The sequence below is a fragment of the Temnothorax nylanderi genome, unplaced genomic scaffold (genome assembly GCF_030848795.1).
Source record: "Temnothorax nylanderi isolate EJ_2023f unplaced genomic scaffold, tnyl_v1.0 TNYL_tig0030_pilon, whole genome shotgun sequence".
NCBI lineage: Eukaryota > Metazoa > Arthropoda > Insecta > Hymenoptera > Formicidae > Temnothorax > Temnothorax nylanderi.
In genome coordinates this window covers 851,841-877,190 of record NW_027249092.1, presented here as the reverse complement: position 1 = coordinate 877,190, position 25,350 = coordinate 851,841, and the positions used below count along the sequence as shown (strand labels likewise).

The following is a 25,350-nucleotide window of genomic DNA, read 5'->3' as shown; positions in this document are numbered from 1 at the left end:
CGGTCGTATATCGAGCGACTTTAATCCGAGCTTTCGAATCCTCGCGCGACACTACGGCGCCAATAACATTTACATCCTCGCGAACCGGCGAGACAAAAGGGGGAGCGGATGGCCGAAATACGTCAGCGAAATCGCCACGAGCCGTAGCGGTCGGCATTCACCAGGGTTCCATGACCGTCGGTTCGGCCGTTTCGCAGTAGCATAAATGAGAGGCAAGATTAAACCGGGGGTGACGTACGGTATGTGTTGCTTTACACACGGCCAACCGCTACCATTTTTTGAACTCGTTGTTTTTTTTCCAAGCTCCGTTCTCTACTGGAGGAAAGGTTTAGCGAGGAGAAGGAAGGGTAAACATGCGAAGCTGTTGGAACAATAGATAGGGTTGAATACAGGGAATGCAATGTCCGAAAAGAGGAGCAGAGAAGAAAATAAAACAGCTCAATGGCTAAATAACAGAATTATCTGGATAGAAAGGAGAAACCGTATTATTACAAATAATAAATACAGTAGTACAACGATAATTATAATGTAATATGTAATATTACATTAGTCTCATAAAAAAATATGCTAATCTAGATCAATGGATTAACATATTAAGTGTCTTATACCTATATATGGCTATATTAACGAAAATTGCAAAGATGGAAAGAAGAAAAGCAGAAAGCTATTATAAATGAAGAACGGTGTATAAGATTTTCGATACATGTGAGTTGAGACTAGCTACACGCATCGCGAGTGGATCACAACAACATGGAGGAATTATCGTCGGACTGGAGGGTATTCATATACATGTCAGCTCGTGGGATTAACTTGTACCATGTAGAGGCGTCTGCCGCCAGCGTACAAAGGCTGCTCATAAGTTTCTGGAGATACCTGGCCAACGAGAATTACGATCTTAGTAGCGAAGGATTCTACGGCACGAGCACATTAGTTTCCTTGGCGTCTTGCTGGCCCTCTCGCCTACATCTATATGTCTACCGGACTATCAAACGAACCGGATTGGTCCAGCCGCGCCTTTTACTTTGTTTAAGATGCACAGATGGCAATAACTCTATCTACTCTCGTCGATATCTCAGTAAAAATGATAACGTAGATCCGGGACGAAACAGGATATATGTCTGTGAAGTTGGCATATCATTTTCCAGCAGATCAAAAATAAAAGGGAGTTCTTGTCGCATGCAGTCGAGTTCTATAGTTCCTGATACTTTTTAGTAATAGTTCTGGTGATTTTACCCAAAAAACAGTCGATCAAAAAAATATTCTGCTAACTTCCCGTAGCAGATCATTTCCTAGCAGATCAAAAATAAAAAAGAGTTCTTGTCGCATGCAGTCGAGTTCTATTAGTTCTTGATACTTTTTAATAATATTTCTGTTGATTTTGCCAAAAAAAGTCCATTGAAAAAATTATCTGCTAGTTTTCCGAAATCTCGGAGTTCCGGTTTATTTAAAATATTTTTCGAATAGTTCTGAGCATACTGAAGCACTTTCTAAAGAGTTCCCGATACTAGCAATGTTGTATAATTGTTTAAAAAATTAATACCGCCCAAAAACCGAGTACTTAGAGAGAAAAGAGTGATTTGCTGTACGAAATGTAACAGTTCCGGTTTATCTAAAATATTTTTCGAATAGTTCTGAACATACTAAAGCATTTTCTAAAGAGTTCCCGACACTAACAATGTTGTATGATTTTTTTATAAATTAATACCGCTCGAAAGCCGAGTGGTTAAATTTTTTAAACAATCATACAACATTGCCAGTGTCGGAAACTCTTTAGAAAATGCTTTAGTATGTTCAGAACTATTCGAAAAGTATTTTAGATGAACCGGAACTGCGACATTTCGTACAGCATATCACCCTATTCTCTCTAAATACTCGGCTTTCGGGCGGTATTAATTTATAAAAAAATTATACAACATTGCTAGTGTCGGAAACTCTGTAGAAAACGCTTTAGTACGCTCAGAACTATTCGAAAAATATTTTAGATAAACCGGAACTGCGACATTTCGTACAGCATATCACCCTATTCTCTCTAAATACTCGGATTTCGGGCGGTATTAATTTATAAAAAAAATTATACAACATTACTAGTGTCGGGAACTCTGTAGAAAATGCTTCAGTATGCTCAGAATTATTCGAAAAATATTCTAGATAAACCGGAATTCCGAGATTTCGGAAAACTAGCAGATAATTTTTTCAATGGACTTTTTTTGTCAAAAATCAACAAGACTATTACTAAAAAGTATCAGGAACTATAGAACTCGACTGCATGCGACAAGAACTCCCTTTTATTTTTGATCTGCTGGAAAATGATATGCCAACTTCACAGACACATATAAGAAGTTACTTAAAAATTATTAAAAAGTTAACATAATAACAAAAATGTTCATTCTAATGAAAGAATGCATAATTAAATTATCTATTTATTTTTTAGAATAGACTGTTAAAAGCAAACGTTTTAATTTAGTTTGTTGAGAACACAAACAGTTATATAATTTTTTTTTGTTAATTTTTTATGTCAATCTATATGGCATTTCTCATTTAAATGTGGATGCAAAATAATAATAAAAGTACAGTATCTCTGTTAATATTGTAAAACGTAAAATGTCTTTTCTTATGCAAACCGCTATCATTCTCTCTCCCTCTCTTTGAGACGGTGGTATAAAAAATATCAATGGCAGACCATTATCTAGAAAAAGTCTTCTTATACCAAGACATAAAAACGCGTATATACTTTTTAGCTACAAGCTCACACTCTTCCTTACAGGAGGGTATAGTGGCGCAGACGGCGTTAATGTTCGCCGTTACTCACGATTCTCATTTGCAAGATTGCCTATACATCTCGCGGCATCCTATCACGACCGTTATTCTATACAGGTTAATTTGTGTATAGGTTGGTCTAACGGGTGTACAAAATATTCAATTTTTGTTATTTATACTTGCCATTTCTCCATGTCTATTAAATAGGCATTTGTATCAAATTTGTATACGAAGTTTGCGATTTATTTAGATACGCATATGTAATATGCATATTTTGTGATTAATTTTAATTGAAGTTTCTATTGTTATTCTTGAGCTTTTGCTTCTTAATTTACATTAAACGCCGTAACGTAGAACTCTCCAAAAATTACAAATATAACTTTCTTGTTATTTTTTTGTTATAAACTCAATTATAATCATGTAGATATATGCTGCAGCTCCAATATACGTGCAGTCGTCCTCACTTTCAAGGCAGATTGGGTGATACATTACAACTAAAAAATAAATAAATTTTCACGGTAAAATCAATCAGTAAAGGATAGGATGTTTGGCCTTGCAGTAATTTAATTTACCTTTATGATAAATTCTTTTCTTTCTCTCTCTCTCTCCTTCTCTCTCGGTTAGTGGTACAATATTTCGTTGTAAAAATATTGATGTAAAAGTCAACAGTACCGCTCAAATTGCCGTAAAATAGTCGAAACTTTATTTCCAGACGGACGGCAACGTCAGAGTGGTTATAAAAACCCGTCTAAGAAATAACAATACAAGCTAGAAGCACCGTTACATGAACGGCGTAGCCCTTTTGTCGATTTTTTAGCCTTCGTCTGTAGGAACAATGACTTTCTGATCCTTTAAATCTAATTCCGTTCTGCGATTTCCGAGCGGGAGAATCGCTTTTTTAAGCTTCTTTAACCTTGAATTTTCTCATAAAAGGTGTACTCTGAGTTACGAGTTACAAGACGCCTATACCTGCTTTGCGCTGAGCATCAAAGGAGAAAAAATATTATCAATTATTTTGATAAAAATTCGACTGGAAAATATTCGACTGTAGGATATACTTTTTTATTCGAAATAAAAGCAGTCTGAATATATGACATTTTCTTCAGAATATGAAATCGAAATGTTACCGGTGCATGATCTGTAATAATATCGTATATAGGAGAATACCTGCGTTTGTAGTGATTGATAGTCTCATAATTAGCTTACTGTCCCGTAGTAAGATGATCCTTGCAAAATGGTCGTTCTAGATCAGCTACAACAAGAGCAGACACCATTTATGGACACCATAGCTGGTAATAGTAGGCGTGCTTTTAGAATAACGTACCGGTACATGAGTGTTACAAGATTCTCCTCACTGACGTAGGTGTAACGTTACTGCGCCTCAACTAGTAACCCGACTTACTTTAACGAGTACAATTGCGTGGGTTTGAAAAGTTAATTGCTCGGAAGTACAATCATTGATTTACGATAGTAGTCATTGACAACGACTACACCATGCAAATAATTTTGTGCGTGATACAGCATAAATAAAATCGCGTCTTGCAAGATAAACCCACACGTTATTTGAAATTCTTACCGACAATAAAGACTGTTTTAGATGCACACAATAAATTTACCGCAAAAATATTGGATGCGTTGACTTGATTTGTACGCATGTTAAGCACTATTGCTCCGTGCGTATGCAGGTTATTTAAATGCTGTTATTTAAATGCTGAAGTTTCGAACGGCCATAATGTAAATGAGGACCGGGATCTTTGTGCATAATCTTTTGTGGATTACAGTTAAGCTTAATGTTTTGCGCGTTATGAATTTATATACGCTGTACAAGGTTTGAATTATTCAAAATCTGTATTCTACTTTTAAACAGCCACATAGGGTAAAAAGAACAATAAGAAATGAAATTTATATTTTCTTTGTACACTGAACGTGATTTTCATATTCCGAGTCTAACGATCACTTTTACAAGATATTATATATATTACATATCACGTCATAAATTGATATTAAGAAAAAGAGACGTTGAAATAAAGGGATAATTGCAATTTCTTCTCAAGATCTCGGGGTCAGATCATAAAGGTGGAAATAAGGATTTCCGAAGATGTTACTGACCGAGGGTTCAACTACTGCCCGACAAAGGCGAAAGAAGGTCATTGGTAAACTCTAGGCGAGATCTTGCATTATTTATGAATCACGTGGCTAAATAGAAGCCGAGATTTTAGCTGTGCTAACACAGAAGAGCATTTATCGCCTCAGTTAGGATAGGCGCTCTCCACCGCGGCACGCAGCTAGCAACACAACTTCTCTCCGAAGCAGGAAACCCCGAGGGTTGCCTCTAAGATAAAACACCATATCGCACACACCACCCGGTCACCGCGTATACGTACTTGTACGGTGCACCGTGCCGGTATGCTCTTCCACCGTGTCCGCAAGCTATACACAGACGTGCTCACCATACTTCGCTAGGGTTGCATTGCCCATTGGTTGCTGCAGCTATGGCCTATTTCGCTCGAGAGTACGACCCATTCACCGTGAAAGGGTCGTCCGTTTCGACCTCTTCTGCTAGCGGGCTAAACATTCTTTCGGTGCTTCCTGCAACACGGAGATTCTGGCGCTATTCGCAAAGAGCTATTTACCAGAGATGATCCTTAAAACGCGACTCCCCTCCCAAGCGATGCAAAATGAGGCCGTCGTCAACCGTCGCGAATAAAATTTACGATAATAAAGCAAAAACCGCGTCTACGCATACTATTCTTATCGGGTATCCGAGTGGCGAGTCCGCCTTCGCATATTTTATACGTCCGGATAAAATTTATATTAATTAAATAGAGATTCATTATTATTAATTACAACGTAACATAGTATAAAACACGATCCTAATACATCCCTCCAAGGGTTATTATAAAGCATAAAAATGAGATAAAATACTGCTGGCAAGATAATTTGTGGGATCTATTATTTTCTTCCGGCGGGCACGAAAGTAGCTTTTAAGTATTAATCACGTGAACTTTTCAATTATACGTTAATTAGAACAGACGACTGTGTAAAACTATATTATGTAAATCACATCATGAGCAATTTACATATGATACAATTATTCTGAGCAGGTAGGCATCACTTAATATGTGCTTGCGGATGACAAGTGATTGGAGACTTATTAATAATACAAAATTATAAAACTATCGTCATTGCTTCGTTAACTTAAAAGATAGAATAACGCATTGAACCTTTCTTAGGCTGAAATTTTATTATTGCCACTTTTTCGAAAAATAAAAAATAATCAATAAGTTATAATATGTACCTAATGTATATAATACTTTTTGAATAATAACGTATATTTGGTCAGTAGCTAATCCTTATTATAAGGAAATGTTTGCAAAGACATTTATCAATTTGCAATTTTATTAAATTTAGAAAATATTTTAAAACAAGAGACGCATTTTTGTTAACTGTTCAAGTACACGTTAAGGGATTAAAACAGAATTTTGAAATTAAATCTTGACTCTGAACGAATGTCATCGTAATTATCAAATATACGTAAAGTTGCTTCACAAGCTTTATAGAAGAAAATATTATATACTTTTTGTTTAAATCTTTTTTATATGCCATAATATTGATAGTATTTACTTAGAATCAAATATGTTAATTTGAGATTGTTTGAATCTGTTAAGATATGCACGATGACATTTATGAATAAAAATGGTGTCTTTTAATTTGGACTATTCCGCATATTCAAAGATAATAAAAATCCGAAGTGGTGAATACTTGCAAACGTTCTTGTCAATGTAAACCATGCTGAGCGTGTAACGAAGTTGCATATACATCGCCACCGCTATATTTTATTTTCATGTATATTCGCTCACATTGTTGTGACCCACCACAGTTTATGTGAAACATTATCCCGACATTACCTGCCCGCGCTTGCCCGCATCCGCAGCCTCCCGCGCCACGGAAAAACCTACCGTCGCAGGACTAGCTTCGTTTATCAGGATAATGGAAAATGAATAATCATCCTGATCGACCTATATATTGTTACTTCAGTTAATTAATCAGATGTTCATGAAATTAATGGAACGCTTAGCCGTAAGATGTGAACGAATCGCTAAAATCCTATTGTTATTCCTGCCTAAATGTTATGGAATTTACAAGCTCGTAAATTCGTAAATTCTATTTCGGATAATCTTCGCACAGTGAGAAATTTTATATAAATTTTAAAAAATTGTATGTAAACTAGGTTTGAATTAATTTTGCAGTACAAGTGAACCGAGAAGAGAAAAATCTTTTTTTTTATATTTTTATTGTTACATGCGCTTTTATAAATTGCGCTGCGTTTTTCGTGGCATAAATCATAGATTTTATTCAATTTCGATCTGACAACAAAAAAATATTTTTAACGCGAATTTAAATATATATATATACATGTATATGTACATACCAGCTCCATTCATCATTGATGCTTTCCATCGCTTTCGAATAAATTTGACACGACTAAACCAATTTCAATGTAAATTAGCAGAGATTCGATATATTCGTGCTGGATTTAAGCATGATCGATATTCAGTAACGTGTGCGCGAATATCCGCGGGACAAAGACTGTGTGCCGACATGAATCTTCCGCGGCATAACTTTAAAATCGCGTTCTAAGACATTCGAGTGTTTTGCGCTATACGGCGTATCGCAAGATGTAAGAAATAACGAAAGGAGATTATGCCGAGACACCCGGTACAGAGCGTGCTCGTTGTATAGTTTTAGCCGTAGTTTCAGGAAGGACGGATACATCAAGAGGAGTAAGAGGGGGCAGGGAGATGGAAGTTGGCGCGATTCAAAGTCGTAGGTTGAGGGGAAAGAACGAAATCCATAGCGGTGGCGAGAGGGATCTCGGTGCATGATGGTGGCATGGGGGGGGGGTGAAGGAGGAATCAAGAGAGCGAGGTATAGCGAAGGGCAACGGGATGAAAAGAGAGGGATGGGTTGAAACGGCGGTGAAGTCGTTGGACGAGGAGGGGAGGAAGCGAAGGGGTGGGAGGTGGCAGCGGACGGCAGTAGCAACGGCAGTTGAGGCGCATGAGCACCACTTTTATTGATTCCGTAACTGCCGCCATGACTGCCGTAACGTTTCGCTGGAGGGTAGGGGACTGGCTGGGACCGGGGTGGATCGGATACGGTTCGTGCCGGTAGCGGAATGAGGGCGAAGGGAACGGCGCGCACGCAGGGGTGCGATAGGGTGGCGGGGGTTTCGAGGGTGAGGCTGATGGGGTGGAAACTCTACGGAGATAAAAAGGAACGAGAGTTGGTGCCGTGCCGGAACTGGCGGCGCGGCGATGGAAGGGGGTGGAAAAGAAGGGTTTAGACGGGAGGAATATCAATATATCTTATTGCGTACAAACATACAGCCGAAGTGGGAATAAACTTGAGATTCTTCGTGATACTTGTGTAAATAAAGACGACGGCGCGATGTACGTATGTTCACTACATAGATACTTGATTCGCATAAACTTTTCAAGGCGCCGAATTGTAAGATGGCGCAATGTTTTTTATAACATTTGCAACAACAATGCATATTAATATAATATCAATTTTATAGATAATGAAGTAAATTTAGATGTTTAAATTTTTACGCAGAAAATAAAAAATATATTTGTAACGAAGAAGAAAAAATGGTTAGAAAAATATCTTTTCCCAACTTCCATCGGATTATTTAACGTAAAAATCACAATTTATATAAAAAAAAACTTTGATCCGAACCAGTTAACGAGGCTAAATATGTTCTATTAAAATGAATATGACTTTAATGATTTAGTATGTATAATTATACGTTATAGTTGTATATAATCGAGTATATAATTAATTATCATATTCTGTATAATTTATTATTATTAAGACTGCATTATATGTACATGTATACATATGGCATGTAATTGCCACATGGACACAATGCATTTACTTTACGTATATATGATTCGGCTTTAGGGCAATAAATCCCTCTTTATACATGAAGAGTCGACATTCGTGGATTGGCTGGAAGAGGCCAGCTTCCGGACGAATGCGGGTGTAGGACGCCGATTAGAAGGGGTAGGCAGCGATGCGTGGAGATAATTAACCCGCCTGATCTATGGCCGTTTCACGAATTCGCTCGTTATCTCCTCGGTACCTCGGTGTCCCCTCGGTGTATTTAGTTCAGTTTTGGATATACGGCTGGATCCCCGTAAGCCAAAACCGATGGTATTCCGCGTCCCTCCTACTCGGTAGCGGCTATAGACCGGGAAAGTGCAGAGCCCAGAGGTCGACGTTCAACAGTCCACGGCTTTCCATCTCCATCCCCGAACCTTTTTGGCGTCCTGCGTCCCTATCTCTTGCTCATCCTCCTGACCCTTCTAACCCATCCTTTTACTCCTCCTCCTCCTTCTCCTCCTCATGCGCTCAACCTCCCTCTTTCGACTGCTTTATTGTCTGGAGTCGCTCCATCGAGGGTGCATCCCATTCCCGTTTTTAATTGAGACATAAATAAGGTTTGTTTGGCTTTGCCATTCGACCAGTTAGCTATCCCTGGGAATTGGGATTGAGGCTCTGCCAATACAACTCGTTCTGCATAATGGCCGCGTTAAATTTTGCCTCCGTGAAGAAATGCTGAAAGTATTTTTTGCATTGATCAGAACAGGTATATATCTATAGTTAAACCAATGAGTATCCAATAAAATTCATTTAATTTCGTCTTTTCTCCATAGAGATCTTATCAAGATTTGTAATTGATTAATCACGTTTTCGAAATTATTTTTAGTAAGTTATAAGAAATAAATGTGTATATAATATATTTTATCACAAAAATGAAAAATATATCAATAAAATTCAGAGTTGAGCGACCCAACTGGCCAATTTCCATTTATTAAACTCACGACGTTTCGACCATCATTTGGTCCTTCTCAAGTGAGATGTTATACATAATTACGCAATAATAAAACATGCATCGCCAGATGTTGTGTCCAAGCTACATCGTGCGAACGCCACGCTAGAAACGAATATGTCGGTATAAATATGTAGAATATAAAAGTGGGAGACAAATCGAAGATTTTTGTCACAAGCTTGGACACAACATCTGGCGATGCATGTTTTATTGTTGCGTAATTATGTATAACATCTCACTTGAGAAGGACCAAATGATGGTCAAAACGTCGTGAGTTTAATAAATGGAAATTGGCCAGTTGGGTCGCTCAACTCTGAATTTTATTGTTATCTACACACTGGCGGATTCAATAATTTATTCCATTAAAAAATATATATCGTAAATTTATGAATATAGTTTAAAAAAGAAAAAATAATGTCTAATATATACTGAGAAATATATATCCATGAGATTTAAAATGCATTACACAATTGTTTTAAATAACAGAAATAATGCTACGATATTAATAAAGAGACATAATAAAATTGTGTACGATGAAAAATTGAGCTACCTTATTTTATAGTTTTTTAGTCAGGCAAATGATTCTTATTCCAAGCGTAATTCCAAATACAGAAAGAATATTTACAACTCCGCTGTTGCGCATCGACCGATGAGTTATTTTTTAATTTCAATGCAAGGCAATAGATTTGTAAAAATTCTTTTTGCAAACGTAAATATAATCATTTGCAGTAATGCACGATAATTTATAATTTTTTATATCACACAGGATTACGCGCACTCAGTGCTAGTGATATCAGAATGGGATCGCAGCTTCCCTGGTAACATGAATTGTGGGGATGAAGTGAAGGTAGGCTGACTAGGGCTGCAGTCCATTTAATGCTACAGATGTTTTGAAGCGTTCTTCTTATTTTTCTTTCTTCATTAAGAGAAAGGAAAAGAAGAATGCTTTGAAGCATTTGTAGTGTGAAGTGGACCGCAGCTTAGGCACGGTGTGTTCGGTTTCCCATCCCCATCACTCATGTTGCCGAGGAGCCGCAGTCTGTAGTTCTATCATCAGTGCCCATTATTCTATATTCTGGAATCATAGAATTACCGTTGCGTTTCCTTTCCTTTTGTACGACCGAATTGAATTATGGTAACGTAATTCCTTTTCGATTAAACACACGTTCTATTCTTATATCTCATATATTTAATATAAATATAATTAATTTAAATAATCAATGTCACTCACTTTTTGAAGAATAATACTTTTAATTTTATAGCATCATTTTGCTCATACATATAGATAATGTAATAAATATTTCTCAAATTTTGTACAATCTCTTAATTTAACTGGGTGATACAGTGATGCTCTTCATAAAAGTGTCGCGATAATATTCACAATTAGTCGCAAGACGCGGGAGGATTATACGGTATTCTAAACATTGTTCGTGCATTACGGTTTCCCTTGAATCTGTGCTTGTTCATAACATTATCATGTATGTACGTGTCCTACTCATAAGTGCAAACTCTGTGAAAGAACTGAGAGGTTTTTGTGGTGTGAGCCACACACAGCACCACACAAAAGTAAGTAGAGTTCTGGAGTCAGTAATTACTTGTTAGCTGACGACAAGGGCTTGCAATTATAGCGAACTATTATAATTACGAGGTGGTACTTGTGGTGTATGTGTGAGAGCGCGGATGGGAGAGTGCAGAGAGTGGGGAGAGCCGGAGCGATGCCAACGTATATAAAACCGCGAACGCTACCTTTCGCGTTAAAGGACAAGGTAGGCGCGGTGATCGACAGATTAGTGGGAGAGGGAGTTCTCTCACCGGTAGAAACTAGCGAATGGGGGACGCCAATCAAATTATTTCCGTCTCGTTTAGTCGCAATATTTTTAGACCGCGATTATTAAACGAAATTGCATTTCCATTTGCAACAGATGCAAGAAAATCAAAGATTTATTAGTATATTTTAAAGATGTAAACTCTTTCTTTCTCTCTTCTCTTTCGCGACAGAAGAGATAGCTCGAGCATTGAAAAAATGAGTATTCCAATTTTGAAGCGGACATAAATCTCTCATGTGTGTGAGATTTGTTATAAATAATTGCGTTGTCGTCTAGAGCGTGAAACTTGAGCGATTATTTTTTTATCCGGTAAAAACGACTAATCGCTGTGGCGCATGACTTATGATAGAATTTCGTCAACGGCGTGAAACACTGATAACCTTTAACATTCTCACACTATCATGTCACTAAAATAATACTTTTTATCGTACGAAGACTGATGACCGGCACAGTATTGATATTCGCGCGAAAACATTTATTAATCTTTTTGTTTTGTTAAAAGTTTTCCATTAATCAAACATTTAATAAGAACAAGATATCGTAAACGGTATAAATTCATTGCCCAAAATTGAAATCAATTAACACTCATATCAACTCTAATAAAAAAAGAAATGTATTGATATATCATATATAAGATGTGTCTGTGAAGTTGGCATGTCATTTTCCAGCAGATCAAAAATAAAAGGGAGTTCTTGTCGCATGCAGTCGAGTTCTATAGTTCCTGATATTTTTTAGTAATAGTTCTGGTGATTTTACCCCAAAAACAGTCGATCAAAAAAATAATCTGCTAACTTCCCGTAGCAGATCATTTCCTAGCAGATCAAAAATAAAAAAGAGTTCTTGTCGCATGCAGTCGAGTTCTATTAGTTCTTGATACTTTTTAATAATAGTTCTGTTGATTTTGGCAAAAAAAAGTCCATTGAAAAAATTATCTGCTAGTTTTCCGAAATCTCGGAGTTCCGGTTTATTTAAAATATTTTTCGAATAGTTCTGAGCATACTGAAGCACTTTCTAAAGAGTTCTCGACACTAGCAATGTTGTATGATTGTTTAAAAAATTAATACCGCTCGAAAACCGAGTACTTAGAGAGAATAGGGTGATATACTGTACAAAATGTCGCAGTTCCGGTTTATCTAAAATATTTTTCGAATAGTTCTGAACATACTAAAACATTTTCTAAAGAGTTCCCGACACTAGCAATGTTGTATGATATTTTTATAAATTAATACCGCTCGAAAGCCGAGCGGTTAAATTTTTTAAACAATCATACAACATTGCCAGTGTCGGGAACTCTTTAGAAAATGCTTTAGTATGTTCAGAACTATTCAAAAAGTATTTTAAATGAACCGGAACTGCGACATTTCGTACAGCATATCACCCTATTCTCTCTAAATACTCGGTTTTCGAGCGGTATTAATTTTTTAAACAATCATACAACATTGCTAGTGTCGAGAACTCTTTAGAAAATGCTTTAATATGTTCAGAACTATTCGAAAAATATTTTAGATAAACCGGAACTGTTACATTTCGTACAGCATATCACTCTTTTCTCTCTAAGTACTCGGTTTTTGGGCGGTATTAATTTTTTAAACAATCATACAACATTGCTAGTGTCGGGAACTCTTTAGAAAGTGCTTCTGTATGCTCAGAACTATTCGAAAAATATTTTAAATAAACCGGAACTCCGAGATTTCGGAAAACTAGCAGATAATTTTTTCAATGGACTTTTTTTCGGCAAAATCAACAGAACTATTATTAAAAAGTATCAGGAACTATAGAACTCGACTGCATGCGACAAGAACTCTTTTTTATTTTTGATCTGCTAGGAAATGATCTGCTACGGGAAGTTAGCAGATCATTTTTTCGATCGACTGTTTTTTGGGTAAAATCACCAGAACTATTACTAAAAAGTATCAGGAACTATAGAACTCGACTGCATGCGACAAGAACTCCCTTTTATTTTTGATCTGCTGGAAAATGATATGCCAACTTCACAGACATAGAATGAACGTCATAAGAACCGTGGGTATAATACACACGGAAACGAGCGAGAGCTTTTAATCCCGGTCGCGTCAAACAAAATGCGGAAATAGAGTCGAGGGGGGTATGGGCACGTCGGCAACGTGGCACGTCGTCAGCGTCCCGACGCCGACGTCGCGGTCGTCGGGGACAAGTCACCACTGATGCCTGGGGTCACTAGATTACTAGATACCTGGTCGTTGCCTCGAAATGATTGAAATAAAAAAAATAACTCACCGGCCAATGCGCAACAGCGAAGTTGTAAGTTGTTGATCCCCTGCATCGATCTGTAACATAGAAAATATTTTTACATTAAAGCCGTGTCTAAAATAATAATCAATACTTGAAGTAAATAATTATCGCGCCAGCGATTTCATATTTCCGCATTAACTCGTTCGCATAATTAATGAGTGCAAGTAATATTATACGACCGTGCGAATAAGAGAGACGCGACGTTCGCAATGTCTCTTTTTGCATATGCCGGAGCTAGATCGAACTCCGAAATTGCGCCGGAGTTAAACGGTATCGTACGAGTTAATGAGTATCATGTAATGGACGAAGTCGCGCTTGAGAAATTGGCGGAATCTGCCATCCGTCACAGGACTGGCAGGACAGCAAAATAATGAATGCACAACAACACTACTCACCCCACGGTTGCTCCGCCGTCGCCCGATGCCTCCCAGGCCCCGTTCTCCTCTCCTCGATCCTCCTCCGTTGGTCCATTGTCGCACTCACTCACGACGCGACGACGTTCACGAGCGAAAATCGACGATATCGTCTCTTAAGATCGCGCGACACTAAAGGCACGGCACTCCCGGTATTAATCTCGCGACGCGGCGCGTGCTTAATTACACGGCGACGGAAGAATTACGTCGCGATCGGAGAAACTACGAACGAAACTATACGATCCGCTTGACCCCATGACGCTTGACCTCATGACTCCCAATACCGGGAGTGCCGTGCCTTTAGTGTCGCGCGATCATAAGAGACGATATCGTCGATTTTCGCTCGTGAACGTCGTCGCGTCGTGAGTGAGTGCGACAATAGACCAACGGAGGAGGATCGAGGAGAGGAGAACGGGGCCTGGGAGGCATCGGGCGACGGCGGAGCAACCGTGGGGTGAGTAGTGTTGTTGTGCATTCATTATTTTGCTGTCCTGCCAGTCCTGTGACGGATGGCAGATTCCGCCAATTTCTCAAGCGCGACTTCGTCCATTACATGATACTCATTAACTTGTACGATACCGTTTAACTCCGGCGCAATTTCGAAGTTCGATCTATCTCCGGCATATGCAAGAAGAGACATTGCAAACGTCGCGTCTCTCTTATTCGCACGGTCGTATAATATTACTTACACTCATTAATTATGCGAATGAGTTAATGCGGAAATATGAAATCGCTGGCGCGATAATTATTTACTTCAAGTATTGATTATTATTTTAGACACGGCTTTAATGTAAAAATATTTTCTATGTTACAGATCGACGCAGGGGATTAACAACTTTACAACTCCGCTGTTGCTCATCTCGGCCGGTGAGTTATTTTTTTATTTCAATGCGAGGCAATAGATTTGTAAAAATTTTTTTTGCAAACGTAAATAAAATAAAAGATAATTAACGTAACGTAACGTATATTACAAATGAACGAATTCATTATATTATAATCCTCTGCCGGCTTTTTATTACACAAGGTTACGCGCCTCAGTGATAGTGATACCTAAATGGGACTGACAAATGATACGTATCTTTGATATGCTGTTAAGATATAACGATGTTAAAACCCATGTTACTACAGTAACGCTACCGCGCAATTAATTTATAATTGGCACATTTTGCAATCTTAATTAAATCTATCGCCATTTGCGACGGTTCGTTACGATCGCCAGCATTTTAAAGACCTTCGAGGACCCTTTATGTCGCGAGACTTTATTTTATAAGCAAGGTGCACATCTGCACATCCGCGATTCTTGATTGTAATAATAATAAATTTATTAAGTCATTATACTTGTAGTGATAACAAAACACATTCAGCCTATATATATAACTCGCTAATAAGCTTATGCATGTAAATTATATATGCATGTAAATTACTTTGGCGCTCCTACGAACCAATCATTTTATTATTAATTTGCCACTCAATTAATTTCATTATTCTATCATACTACGTTATCAAAAAATCGAAAATATTAATTTTTATCGAAAATATTATTTTAGAAACACGTTATGCATAAACTGATATAAAACATACTAAATTTCTCGAGAGAAATTAAATAAAAATTTCTATTTTACAAATAACTAATTGTGTAATTCATTGCTCAGACGTACTAAATATTTATTTAATACGTCTGTATGCCATGTTAGTACCATAAATTTTAAACGTTACATATACCGCCTACCTATGTATCTGAATATATTTATATGTTGCACATAAAATGTGATTATGTGTTGACCACTAAAGCACCTGCGCTCAAAAAATTATATCGATACCGATCTAATCGTTTATGATTTGCTATTTAAGATATATATAGTTTGAGTATTTTATCTATAACATTTTTATTGGACACAATTTTTCAACAATTGCTTTTTTTAAATGTAAATTGAACTAGTACGGCCAAGTTATCGTGATTTCCGTTAGATGTCAGCACGATTACTACATGTGCTATGTACCTTATGATTCGAAGAAACGATACAATTATACGAATTTTTTTAACAATTCTATTCGCTTACTTTTACCATTTATTTAACAATATTTTATTATCTGCATTCTGGAAATTTTAACTATAAAGTTGTTAAACTTTCACATGAAATTTTTAGCATATAAACTTCTTATTGCTTTATTTAAATCTTGTAATAATTGAGGTGACAACATAAAGAAACAGACTTAAGTGCAAAATTCATACCAGAAATGCGAGCAGTCGGAATCGAGCGGATTAACGAGAAGCGATTGTGTTAATCTCAAGGTCGAATTGCCAGCTACAAAACAGCGAGACTCGTTACTTGCGGTCCATTAAGAACAGAAGGTCTTTACTGGCCTTCGCGATAGGAATTCCGGAGGCCGTCAGCAAGTCGGCGAAGTCAGTTTAATCCCGCGAACGGTTTCCGCGCGCAGTTCAAGTAGCGAAGAAAGGGAAAGAAAGGTAAAGAAAGGGACCCGGTCGGGAAGAGAGACCGACGATCTCTTTCTTCGCGTTTTCACATGGTCTCCGCTCACAGGGCCTCCCTTGGTCCCTTCCGCGATTCTTGTTCGTAAGGTATCCCAGTTCGTTTCCTTCTTTGTCCTCTTTCCATGGTACGTACCGCTGTGGTACGGTTTGCACAGAGATCACACGGGGAGTGGTTGTCCTCCCACGATCTCCTCCGATTCAAGTTTTCGTTCGGTTAGAGGAGTCGACCGTCGCCCATTGCCCGTCACTATCCCCAGTTTCCGCGCCATTTCTCCGTAACGCGCGCCATTTCCTCCCTTTTCTCTCGCCCTTTACCCTTCGTCCTCCTGTCCGCTATCGATGTCCTCCTCCTCCCTTTTTCTCTCGCGTTAGTCTCTCTTTCTCGCTCTCTCTCTCTCTCTCTCTATGTGTGCACCCTCGCTGTTTGTTCTCTATTTAGGTCGTTTGGCCCGCACAAATACCACCTTCCGCCGTCGCCCACCATTCTCATGCCACGGACGCTCTTTTATACGCGAGACTGATGGCCCGAAGAAAATTTTCGAAACACTCGCACGGCTTGAGATTCTCCGACATCCATGTACCTCTGTTTTCCTAATCCGTGCGAAATATGACCTTCTAATGTGCCTAATGTCCCATAGCAAACGCTCTGTATGTATTGAATTAAGTAAGAGCAGTATAATATGATGAAACTCTTTCAAATGTGCTCATTTTAACGATATTTTCTATTAAACAATGCATGAAGTTTATATCAGTAGTAGTGAAAAGTAAAGAGCATTACGAATATTGCAAAAAAATGTTGCTGAACTTATCTTAGGAATAAATAAAGAATAAATCCACTGAAAAATAATATAAAACTAATAAGGAAAAAGAACATGAAAATTATTTTACTCTTTAATGAAATATCTTATAACTAACTCGTTGTTACTTACAATTAGATAAATTATTAATACAAAATAATAACTTTAAATAAAATCGAAAAAACCTTAAATTATCGTATAATACATCAGAGATAAATATTTCTTGATTGAAAATCTTTAAGATGGAAGGGTTTAAATTAAGATAAAAGCCCGATTAGATTGTATCTCGAAACGTTGTAGAATGATAGACTGTCAATCATGTTTTTGAGAGCAATTGAGAAAATCATCTTGCGCAGACCCTGCCTGTTGAGCGTCACGAACGATTTTCGTCCTAAAGATAATCTTACGATATTAACTCGGATATTAATCAATGCTCTCGATCAACTTGCTTGTGGATCGGTCTGTAATTTCGTGGTAAATGGCGATCATGCCGGCAAATGGTGCAATGAACCTTTGGTGCCCGCTGCGACACGCCCATTTTAAATATGAATATATTTTCTTGCTCCGAACATGATTTTAACGCACTTTGTCAGTTTAACTCATTTTGCATCTAATAATTTCAAAATTTCAATACTTTATTTACGATTAGTGTTCTGCATAATTATCTAATGTTCTATTTAACTGTAAAATTACATTGTACATTAACTAGAATTGATTTTAAAATATTTTTATATAAGTAATAAATTTATTGTATAATCAATCTAAACTCTGCTTAGATAATTCTTCTCATGTAAAAGAAAAAGACAGATTGTACCGAATAACGTTCCATAATTTTCTCCGATATTCTGTTTTGATATCTTTTCATCTATGAATATATCAGTTAGTATTCCAAATATCTCATTGCTAGAGACACCGAAGCTCTTTAGATATTGGATCGGTCGATGGATCTATATGTTCGGTTCCAAGATGGGTTCAGAGTGTCTTGTAGATCTAGAGCACCTATGTCTATGTCGAGGAAGCGTTGACGGAAATAACGATGAAAATAAATATCAGAGCGGGCGTTTGAACTGACGAAAAGCCGGAGAAGGGTGGACGATCCGCGCTGACGTGGCACGTCGTCGTATGTCGATAGAAATGGAGACCTCGGGGTGTCTAGCTTCCGGCGAGAGAAATGGCTTTCCTCTCTCTCCCTCACTCGATCTTCGAGACGACGAGTGACCGCCGAAGCGTTTCAATCCCTCGTCGGTTGGTCTGACAAGTATAGCTTTGGTATTGAATTAATGGCCTATCCGGAAATATTCCGGAAGGAAGCTTCTTGCAATATCCGCGAGCAGAACAGAAGAGTAATATTATATTTTTACATTAACGAAAATAAAAGAAATACATATTTTTGGAATTAAATTAAATGTTTTTTTCTTCTTTTTAAAATAATTATTATAAAATCGATTGCATGATTAAATTAAAAGAAATCGTTACTTTATTTCATTTTAATTATAGTTTCGATAAAGCCAAATATTTTATATAGACAATTGCAATATATTTACCGAGAGAGAGAGAGAGAGAGAGAGAGAGAGAGAGAGAGAGAGAGAGAGAGAGAGAGAGAGAGAGAGAGAGAGAGAGAGAGAGAGAGAGAGATTTTAAGATTTATCTAATAACATTCAAGACATAAAATAAGCAGATAATATTACATTGAAGCTATAGTTAAGTTAAATCATATTTTCTACTAGGAATTAAAATTGCTAATTTAATTAAGATTTATAACTATATTTGCAATTTCTTTTATTGTATAAGATTAACAAAAATATATTCTTCTAATAATTAGTATTATATGTATACCGCTTAATATAAAGCAAAGATTAGCTTTCTTTCTGCGTCTCTTTCATTGATTGTTTCGGCAGTTCAGTAAAATCACGAACTTTTCGAGACGTCGTTAAGGAGCTACGTGCCTTGCTATTTCAGACGCCTAATTCTCCTTACGATCCTACACTATTTCCTAAACCGCAGTCGTTGGGCTCTCGAGACAATCGCGGGACGAGATTCTGCCGAATATCTGCGCCAAGTGAGGAAGCAGCGCTAAAATTACGTCATTATCTCGCGGATACATGTTTTGTCATTGTGCAATAGAGCACGCATTATTAAATATATTATTATTAACGTTTTATATAATTTTAGTCTATTGCATGTAAATTATTTTTAATGCCATCGTTTTTCTAGCAATTAGAGAGCATATATTTCTATACACAAAATATCCATTTTACAAAAAATTAATTTACGAAGATGAGACAAAGAGAGAGAGGAGAGAGAGAGAGAGAGAGAGAGAGAGAGAGAGAGAGAGAGAGAGAGAGAGAGAAGTAAATTATAAAAAATTAAAATTTTCTAAAAACATCACACGCAAAAGCGAAGTAGTAGCAGGTACATGCTCATGCATGTTCAATAACTGCTTATAATTCTATCTTCGACCATCAACATTTGCTACCAATTGGTAGACGATACATTCCTTGGTGGTAACTACACGCAACCAGCTTTCAGCGCATGCTGGTCTCTGTTATGATACTTAAAGGAAAAAGAGAGAGATAGAGAGAAAAAGAGGAGACATGTGGAATCCCTACTCTGAACGAAGACCCCACTTTGGGCCTGCTTTGGGCAACCAACAAGTCGGCCTTGAGCAGTCAGCCCCACTCCTGCCTGAATTCCCCATTATCATCGCCATAGTATCATGGCTGATGCCAAAGTTTCTTCACTAACCACTCATACATAGCCAATATTTTATTTTTGGGACTTACATAATATAATATAAACCCAAAAAATTCTTGACTTAAATATTGTAAAATTACCAGGAGATTAGCGATTTATCAAATTTTTTTGTTAAGAATTCAATGGTGTAAAGACTCTATACATTTAAAAATATTTTATTTTTATCGACGCCTTGTTATTGAATTATACTTACAGCGTAATTATCACCATTATAAACTAATATTACGATTATATAGACAATTTTAATGACACTAATGCACTTATTTTTCTCTTCACTACAAAAATAATAAAAATATATTTTATAATAGATAAAAATGAGATCTATCAGATGTAATACTTTAACGCTTGTAATAATTTCGATAATAAATTCAATATATAGCATAATGCTTCCAATTCATTGAAATGTTTCGTTAAACCTAATAAAGCATAGATCTGATTATGTAAAATATTACATCGCGCTCTATTTCTTACATAATTCTGATTAATCCAGAATTTAATACATTTGATATATTGTGCATATGATTGAAAATCTCTTTTACTAGTTGCAAAAGTAATTGTACAATATTAGCCACTGATATCTCATAATACGTTAAAATCATTACAATATTAGTCGAATGTGAAATGTAGTATAGATAACATTGTATTGAAGCAATAATTAAGCCAAATTGCATTTGTTTACTAAGGATTAGAAATTAGGAATCAAGTTAATTATTTTATTACACAATCGGAATATTTATTTGATCACCCGGTAGAAAAGCTGGATGCAGACTAGGCATATATACATATATATAGACATGTGCGGTATCTCTACTGCACGGCTAATGGGGTTTGAATGGCCGTGATAAAATGATATGGCTTCCGAATGTTGACTAAACTGCACCTATTGCAAGTGGAAAACCAACTAGAAAATAACAATACGCTTTGATGCATGTTAATCACTTTTAATATAATATATAGGTACTATACATACAGACAATTAACAAAATGAAATTTTAGTCATATGTTTTAAATCTTCTAACATTTTTAAAAATATTTTTTTTATTTAATCTGGCCTTAAAAAACAAACATTCGCACAAATACATGAGCAAGTAAAGAAACGGAAATAAAAAAGCCGTTTAGCTATTAATATTAAGTGTTAAATGCATCCTGATCGAATAAAAGCTCAATAGACACTCACATATATTATCACATATATTATCGTATCTTTGTTTTTAAATTAAAAAGATGGCAATGAACAAGAAGTATAGTGGATAAAAGAATCAAAAGGGAGCATGGAAAGTAATTGATCGACAAGGAAATGAATGGGAAAGGTAACATGAAAGAGAAGGATAGAAAGAAAAGAACACGATCACTCTCGAAGCACATCGCTGTTATTACGCGATGAATAGATAATTTGCGGATCGTCGATCGACGCATAACTCCAACGACCAATCGCGAATTAATCAGCGATCACCATCGTGGCAGGTGAGAGAATCGGGCTTTGAACGGCACTTAGCCTCCCTGTAGGATGAAGACCGCATTCAAGGAGCTACGGCGGCGGGCGATTGGCGGAAGAACTAAGAAACAAAGAAAGAGAAGCAAGAAAGAGTGAAAAGATGAAGAACTGTCGTGCTCCTCCTCTTTTAGGTATAACGATTTCACTTTATCCAAACCGCAGGCAACTGTGTAACAAAGCACCGATTATATAACCAGTTATGATCGAGCTAACGATACAGAATCGTGCCTTTTGTCGCGCGATATATGTTCGAGACTCATTCGTTGTTCGACAGTAATCTTAAACCGTATTAAAGGTAAAATTGAGGTACTCTTTGAACATAAAGAGTCATTTCTCATAATATTAGTGCTACTAAGAATATTTACAACTTGATAGACATTTTCTATTACTTTTTTGTATGACTATTGATACAGCCCTTTATCGGTTTCCGTAGCTTCCTCTTTCTTTAGATATTTCGGAGTAAATGAATCACATGAGAAATATTTATTAGAGACAAAATGTTGAGCAAGTTAGCGATAAAATTTTATTCTTAACAATCATTTTTACCGTTTCGTACACAGTTCCAAAATAATATTGCAGGATACCTTTCGCCGATTTATCCCTTCGATAGTATTACTTCCTACGCCTGAATACGAGCGTGTGGAATACGCGCAATCAGGACAGAGTAGATACTCATAAAGATGCAGATGATGGTAGATAATCCAGATCTATGGTTGCCCAGATGAATCACGTGTAGGATTAAGTTTGTGTTTTCTTCGGCGATGCTTGTTTCGTAGCTTGCCTTTCGTTCTTAAGGCAAGAGAGTATCGCAAGGAAAAAAGGGTCTGGCGAGAGAGCCGAGAAAGAGACGGAAGGAGTATAAAGTTAACTTAAGTAAAGGAGAAGACGAAGGGGGACTTGGACAGGAGATGTATGCCGGTACGGTGAACCCTGCCTGCACATCGCTGAGAGCAGAGCATGGGGGATAGGGGATGGGTCGAGTAGCGGGGGAAGATGGATGTTCTCGATCCGCAACTCCCCTCCAACTGTGTTGGAGCCTTCTACATCCTTGCTAGCCGTTCATCGCGGACCCTCCAAACTCAAGGAGCGGCAGCCATAATGCCTGAATGCACCACCATCCCTGCTTTCTCGATCTCAATCGTTTACATTCTCTCCTTGAAAACTCTCTCTCTCTCTCTCTCTCTCTCTCTCTCTCTCTCTCTCTCTCTCTCTCTCTCTCTCTCTCTCTCTCTTTCTCTGTTTAATTTAAATTTTAATAAGACGTGACAAGTCTATTCTAATTTTGGGAACAGCATCTTACGTTGTTAAATTTGTAGTGTCAAATTATACTCAACTTGAGTCATTTTTAACCATTTCTATAGGTCGCCACTTCTACTCAATATATCGTTAATTTAATTGAATCAATGGAGTTAAATAATACTGTTAAAATAATAAATTTCGATACACACGGTAGTTAAAAATAACAAAGTATTATTTAACTCAATGTATTACAATAGTTTAAATTTCATCCTTTAATATTTAACAGTGTATCACCGTTATAAATAAGCCATGATAATACTAGAATAGTTTTCAAAGATTTTAATAAACAGAGATAGAAGCATTATACAAAATGTAATTTAAAATATATTTTTAAAACACATATTGGCTTAAGTATATTTAGAAATTATCTCTCTAAATCTGAATCAGTGAATAGTCACTGATATTAGTGATTATTCACTGATTCAGATTTAGAGAGATAATTCAAAGATTTTAATAAACACAGATAGAAGCATTGTATACAAAATGTAATTTAAAATATATTTTTAAAACACATTGGCTTAAGTATATTTAGAAATTATCTCTCTAAATCTGAATCAGTGAATAGTCACTGATATTAGTGATTATTCACTGATTCAGCAGTACTATTCACTGATTCAGATTTAGAGAGATCATTGTACTCAAGCAGTTTGTTAATAAAAACGTAACACATTCTTTACTTTTGCACATAATATTTTTCTCATAACATATTTTCTATTTGAATTATTAGGTGCTACGTAAATTATTTGATCAAAATAATCAATATTTATTCCATGCGTTGTATTACTACTTAAATAAACGCATAAAAGAGTTTAATGAGATTTTAATGGCGTTAAATTTTCTTTTAATAGCTATAAGAAAGGCGCGCGCGACTGAAATCCTAAATTCTGCGGCGTTTGAAATGGTCGTAAATTTGTTCAGGTCTTTAATTTTACGACCTGTGTGAATCCGTCATATAAAGTGGTGGCGTTTGCACCAGTAATACATCGACCCATCGCGCGAGACGGCTTCCAGTATTGTGACGTAGATTTTATTGCCTCGTAAACCAACGGACAGGTAGTCAGCATTAGAAAATAACTCGGAAAATAACGTAGTTCACCTGTCACTGATGTTGTGATCCCACCGTAAAAATGTACTACACCCAAGTTGACACCTAAGCAACGGCTTTCTCGTACACCGAACTACTGAATACGTTCCGGGATAAATGTATATTGCTGTCGTATTACACTTGAGATTTTATCATTTTCAAAAGAAAAGCAATTCCTTAGAGATATAACTTGCGAAACGCGTGTCAACTATTTCAAAGTTCTTGCACCGCGTATCCTTTTGTTTCTCATTCTTTCATTCTACTTTGCAGTCAAAATGCATATTAGGACTCCTAGAACTACAAAGAAAGTGCCGTCTATTCGCGATTAGCTCTAAGAAAGTTTGTAGAATTTGACGACCGAACTTTTCGCGTATTCAACAGGTCCGCCTCTTTGAATTTTCATAAAACCGGAAATTGTTCGCCATATCTAAAGAGAGTGACACCGCTACGGCGGACTATCTCGACCGCAGCTCCGCCAACTCCGTTTTCAACTGGCCCGGCGTAATGACGCTCTCGCAGCTCCCCGATTATACATAGAAAAGAAAGAGGATAGCGTACACGTAGGATAGCGTATATGCGAGGAGCGCATGAAGGATAAATGGGGAGTGGATAACAAAGGTACAAGAGTACGAGAACGAAGTAAGTGCCCCCCAACCCTTGTAACATAGCGCTTTAGGACTAAGGGGGCGCCGTGAGCGATGTTCTGTCGGTCCAGCATTTGTACGTAGGTTGCTTCGAAAACGAACGCGTATAGGGTGTTCCGAAATTATTCCATTATAATAGAACATCAATAAGTAGTGTTTTATAGGGGGTGGTTAAATATAAAACTAAAAAAAACACGTCAACTTTTAAACAACAATTAATTCGTCAACTTCAAACGTTTCTCATTTAAGAATTATTGTTGTCTCGTTGGACATTTGATTTAGGATTTTTATTTTTAGTTGAGTTCGGGAATATTGCTATTCAAGTTAACGATGCGAATTGTGAAACACCGTGTGTGTATATATGTATGTACATATATATGTACACAATATACACGATAGGTTTCTCTCGTATATGCAAATTAGCTAACGTTAGGTATGTATTCATAGGATCTTATCCGCATGCACGTGTAGAGGGTGAATGATCTTCCGGAGAAACCTCTCGCACGCGTAAAAGGAGAAGAAATTCAAATTTTCTAGGCTGGTTGCTTGCCGAGCTTTAATTTATGAGAGCCTCGTTTGCAAATATCCTGACGTTTCTCGAAATGCGAATATATT

The 25,350-nt window shown here is 37.0% G+C and overlaps 1 long non-coding RNA gene across 1 annotated transcript in view; it reads left to right on the top strand.

The window, feature by feature from the left end:
- The first annotated feature begins 14,538 nt into the window (after positions 1 to 14,538).
- LOC139770498 (uncharacterized) overlaps positions 14,539 to 25,350 on the top strand; it is a 40,684-nt gene continuing 29,872 nt past the window's right edge. Inside the window, exons 1-2 of the long non-coding RNA XR_011717776.1 lie at positions 14,539 to 14,619; positions 14,980 to 15,032. This is a non-coding gene — a long non-coding RNA (uncharacterized lncRNA). The remainder of the gene's footprint in view (positions 14,620 to 14,979; positions 15,033 to 25,350) is intronic.